Source organism: Eptesicus fuscus, chromosome 9, assembly GCF_027574615.1.
Source record: "Eptesicus fuscus isolate TK198812 chromosome 9, DD_ASM_mEF_20220401, whole genome shotgun sequence".
In the NCBI taxonomy this organism is placed as follows: Eukaryota; Metazoa; Chordata; class Mammalia; order Chiroptera; family Vespertilionidae; genus Eptesicus; species Eptesicus fuscus.
Genome location: NC_072481.1, coordinates 74,555,161 through 74,561,160, shown reverse-complemented (window position 1 = coordinate 74,561,160; position 6,000 = coordinate 74,555,161).

Here is a 6,000-nt window from a genome sequence, read left to right as displayed (position 1 = left end):
GGTCAGGGGGAGGAGGATGGAAAGGGAGAGGGAGAGGGCAAAACATCAATGTGAGAAAGAAACATGGATAGGTTGCCTCCTGCACTCACCCCGACTGGGATCGAACCTGCAACCTAGGTATGTGCCCTGACCTGGAATAAAACCTGAAAACTTTTCAATGTATGTGGTGATGCTTTAACGAACTGAGCCACACTGGCCAGGTGTGCCCAGCTTTTGCCCAGAATTTTGGTCTTTAAAAGGATTAAAAGAAAAGTAATTTTTCTCCTTAAAAGAAGTATCAGATTGGCCCTGGCTGGGTAGCTCAGTTGGTTAGAGTGTTGACTCGATATGCCAAGGTTGTGGGTTCGATCTCTAGTCAGGAAGCATATAAAAATCAACCAGTCAATGCATAAATAAATGGAACAGCAAAACGATGTCTCTCTCTCTCTCTCTTTTTCTCTCTCTCTCTTCCCCCCTCTCTCAAATCAATAAATAATTGAACAATAAAGATTTTTTTTAAAAAAGAAAAGGAGATTATAATGCAGACCAAGGGATGACCATGTAGGGACACAACAAGAAAGCAACTATTGCAGCCAAGGAGAGAGGTCTTGGAAGAAACCAAATCTGCAGACACCTTGATCTTGGACTTCTAGCCTCCAGAACTTGGAAAAAATAAGTTTTGTTGTTGGTACTTTATTGTAGCTGCCTAGCAAACGAATATCTCATCATTTAAGATCCATCTCTGTTTCCAACTTCTCCTGTCTCCTTGGGGTCTGTTATTACTTATCTGCTTATTTGTTCTCCTATGTGGTGTCTGGGATTCTGTCTTGTCCCCACAATAGACCATGTGTTAGTTAGCTCCATAGTTGTCATTGTGTCTGACTCGGAGCCTTGCAAATGGTAGGTATTCAAAAAGTACATATTGGATAGTACAAAAAAAAAAAAAAAGAATTATATTGCAAAATAGTTCATTTACGTATTACTGTGTTTTCTTTAAAGAAAGGAATAAAATGAATGATAAAAATAAATAAAATAAATCAGTATGAAGATTTTTAATATTAAAAAATAAAAGAAGAATCAGATTGCTTGGAAACATAGCAGGACTTAATTTTCCTTTAGCTACTTGTTGCATTTCATTCCATCAGAAATTCTTCAAGTTTGAATTTGAAATCTGAATTTCATGAGGTGTTCACCAAAAATATGTCTGTGAATTAAAGTCTTTTTATTACAGCAGACTATACTTACAGATAAAAAGTTCATGTTTTTTCTCATCTGTTAAAATGCCATTATACTGTAGAATTAGTGAACCTGTGTTTCTTATTCCTTTCTTCAGTGTGATACACATAGTGTCATATTTGCCATTAAAATATTGGATGGTATTCAAATACAAGTGAAGTCATTCATTTATTTCACAAATATTTATTGAGCTTTGAGTAGATGACAGGTACTGGTTTTAGGTGGTGGAACTGGGGATACAGTATTGACAGGACAGTGAAGGTCCCTGTCCTAGGAGCAGGCTGACAATTGTGAATGTAGGTTATCAGAGTCTAATGACTTCAAGTCTAAAATTTTCTTTATAGCAGTTGGGCCACTAACAAATAACGATTTTGAAAGAATCACTACACCTCCAAATTTCACAAAGGAAAAAAGTCAATAGCAAATGATTCCGGCTTATTCATCATAAAACATTGTTTTCATATCTGGATTTCAACTTGAGGCATTGTTGTTAATACTTAAACTCAGGTACTTTTGTAGTGGAAGGCAATGTCAAGGCCATTGGGTTGTGTCTTTTCCAGTTTCTAGCAGACAGCTTAGAAACCATATAGAACTCTCATATTTAGACCTTTGTGACCAATTCCAGGTGAAAAGTCAACTTGGAGACACCTTTTTTAATGTTAACTGGCCCTGAAAGGATCCTTCAGTGACCTGGCAAACTGCTCCCCAAGTCCCTGAATTCAAGCCACTGGTTTCTGATGCCTTGATTGCCTAGAGCAGCAATTCTCAAAGTTTGGTTCACAGGCCACTGAGGTCCCTGTGACCTTTTTAGTGGATCTACAAGGTCAAATATAATAACACTATTTGTAATGACTTATAATAACACTAAGATGTTGCTTTTTTCATCTTATTTCTCTCACTTGTGTACCGTGAAGTTTTCCATTGTACATTTGGAACCTCTGCATGACTCAGTGAATCATTATTTTCTAAATGGCCAATGATTGCTGTTACAAAATTGCACATGGGTAAAGATCAAGTGCTAAATAGGTCAATGGATTTTAATATATCAGCGTAGGAAAAGTTCACTGATGTGGGTTTAGAGTCCTATAAAAACTACGGTTGTTGCATTTTAGTGTAGTGTCAAGGAAAAAATATCCAACATTATCTGAAAAGGCTATCATGTTATTCCTCTGTGTTTTTTTTTTTTAACTTCATATCTGTGTAAGAATTGGGTTTCTTTTTAATATTTTTATTAAATCTTTATTGTTGAAAGTATTACATATCCCCCACCCCCAACCCCATTGAGTCCTTCTAGCCCATCCATGTCCACCACCCCAGGCTGCCAACATCCTACTGTCTATGTCCATGGGTTACGTATATATACGTACAAGTTCTTTGGTTGATCTCTTCCCACCTACCCAACCACCTCCGACTTCCCTCTGAGATTCCATAGTCTGTTCCATGCCTCTATGTTTCTGGATCTGTTTTGTTCACCAGTTTATTTTGTTTATTAGATTCCACATATGAGTGAGATCATGTAATACTTATCTTTCTCTGACTGGCTTATTTCACTTAGCATAGTTTTTTTTATGTATTTTAACTAAAATATCACAACAGATTGAATGTAGCAGATAGGAGACTCCAGCTGTCTTCTATTAAGCCAGGCATGAAAAAAAAAATCTGCAACAATGTAAAACAGTGCCACCATCTCATTACAAGTTTGGGGAAATCTGAGCATTGTTAATAACAATTTCATTTATGTTAGTACTAATGGGTTTTTAGGATATATTTTAATAAATTAATAAACATTAAATGGTTATTAGTTGTAAGTTGTAACATGGTAAATATTTCTAGATGTGACCTATATCTAGGAAAAAGATAAAGCTCTTTGGAGTCCACAGCAATTGTTAAGATTAATAAAGAGGTCTTTATACTAACCATGTTAAGAGCCTCTGATCTAAAGGAATGCGTTAGCAAATGCACCTTCAGAAAGTTAAGTAGACGTAAGAATATGCAGCAGTTACATTGCCTGGGATCCGAGTTCTCATTTTGAAGTCGCTGCAGGAAGTTTAGATTGAGTCTCCTTAATGGCTTAGGGCTTCCCATTCTGTATGCCATGGCAGAGGAGGAAGAAAAAACACGGTACAGTAATTTAGCCAATAGAGTCCATTTTTAATCTCCAATTTCCTGTGTCTCAAAGTCAGGAAATGTGCTAGGTCCATTTAAGAGTTTCAAGCTACAGGTACTGAAGACAGAGCCTTTTACAAGGCGGACATGGCATTTATTCTTGGAGATGAAGCTTGCAGCTCCGCATGCTAAAAGGAAATCAAAACTGCTTATCTGAAACATCTTCATCATCCATTTAGAAATGAGGAATTCTGCCCGCTCCGCTTCCATCCCCGCAGGAAGCTACACCCAGCTGCCTTCTCAGTCTGGACTCGTTCTCAAGGTCACCTATGTAATTTTTCCCCAAGCTTCAGTGTCCTTAGTATTCTCAGAGATAATAGCACCAAGCCCATCAGTCATCATTTCCTTGTCCTCAATTTTCTTTTTGGCTTCCTGCAATTTTAATCCCAAGCCTCTGCAATTCCTTTCCATGGAGGCTTAAGTGGCCCCATTTACAACCAATTTTCAGCTAATATTTGATGTGTTCTTTAAAAATAAACCCAACTTCCTCGCTCTGCAGGCTTTGTACCTTTGGACCTAATGAAATCAAAGGCCCAATAGTGGGTTTTACAGTGATGTTTTTCATTTCATGATTTTAAAAGAAAAATAGATCTTTAGAAATGGGAGGTAGACATTAGTCCCTGATGGGCTAATTTCAGAATGTAGAGCTGTCATTAATAAAGGGATAGAAATTACTCTTTCATCTGTGTTGCGCATGGCACCAATTCTTACAAAGGGGAGAGGCAGGAGGGAATGAAGGTGTGGGAGATGAGTGAAGAAATCGTACATTTTTCTGGGGGCTGCTTCCTTCTAACGTTTTTTTGGGCCGCCTTACCTCAGGCCCCTGCTGTAAGCTGATCCAGCTCATGTCGGCCTGACACATGACCAGGCAAAGCTTGTTTTTAAAGAGATTTTAATTCCTGCTTGACAGGCTAGGCTGAAGCCTATGAGCGACAATGGGTGTTTTTTTTTTTTTCTTTTTCTTTTTTTCTTTTAAACAAGAGGGAAAGCCACAGCGCACCTGGTATTTCATTGAACACTAAACATTTTTTTTTTTTTTTCTGTAAGAGGAAAAAAAAAAAACAGTTTAAAAAAGCTAAGCTTTAAGTAATAAACCAGCTTAGTTAGCCAGCGGTCACGTACTAAGGAAAGAGAGCCTCCAGTGTTTGGCTGCCTGAAGACTGTTTCTGTCCCCGATCCCCTTTAAATCTTTTAAGGGTTTTATCGTTTTTGCCACCTTTCCATAAAATCATCTCATTTCTTTAATTTTTTTTTTTAATCCTAATCTGAAATTTCATCCTTCATTAGCCGTGCGTGGTGAAGTGTCAATACATCACAGAAGATAAATGACATCTTCAGAACCAAGATATCTGGGTAAACTGACCACGTCCAGGACCCTGGGGGAGGGGCGGGGGAAAGTCAGAAACTGGAATCCATCCTTAAGGATGGTGTGAAGCCAGATCCAGAAAAACAGCGAAGTGATTTAGGAGTTGCCTAAATGTCCTCTTGCAAATATAAAACGGGCTCTGTTTTATTTACAACCGTAGCAAATTTCAAACAGCTTTCAATTCCCGCCGGTAGCGTGCACGGCCAGCGGTGCTAGGGCCCAGGAGCAATGGGGGGGGAGGGCTTCGGGAAGGGAGAGCCCAGGCTGGGGCCGGAGGGGAGCTGCCCTCTATTAACCGAGCGCTGGAGCCAGGCTTCTTGCTCAGCGCTTTACATACTGGACTCTCACGGAATTTGCATACCAGCTCTGAGAACTCTGCGCTGTCACCTCCATTTTACAGAGGAAGAGCAGGAAACTAGGCCACCAGAAGTTGGAATGACCTGCTTAGCGCTGTGCTTCCTGTACGCTTGGTGCCAGAGCCGATACCTCGCTGCACAAAGTTGGTTTAATCAGCTTTTTGACAGAAGCTATTTACATCAAGGGAAAAAGAGCCACTTAGAACAGTCTAGTCCAGCCGCCCCATTTACATAATATTTTTATAAGCACGGTCTTAATCTTTCCAGTATGCTGATGAGGTAGATGGCCTTATTATCCCTATTTTGCATGTCTTCGTACGTGTGGCACTGTGGTGATTGATGCTGGTTATGATGACTTGGAGCAGGGGTGGGAACCCATTTCTGCCAAGGGCCGTTTGGATAGCATCATTCTCGGGCCATACAAAACTATCAGCTTAAAAATTAGCCTGCTATATTTGGTCAAACATTTAATTAACTCACCCCCAATGCCTTGGCAGGGCCAGACCAAATGGTTTTGTGGGCCTTATATGGCCCGAGGGCTGGATGTTCCCCACCCCCGAGTCTTGGAGGAATCTTGGGATATTAATGTAAGGAATAGTGCCTGGTTATGTGAACTCTGTTTTTAGTTCAGCATTTGAGTGTTTTGTTGATGTTCCCATGGAAGAGATTGTTCTCTTCCAATTTTTTAAAGTAGGCTTGCTACATTCACAGATATATATTTTTCTCATGAGGGCTCCCAGTACCATATGTTTCTCAGTGGACAGATCTTAAAATAGATGTTAGTTATTTGGAGGATGCTTCAAACATAGCATGACATATTGATTTGCAAAGTTAGGAACCTAAAGCAGGACTGGGAGTTGCTACTAATTAGCTCCATGACCTTGAGTAAGGCCTGTG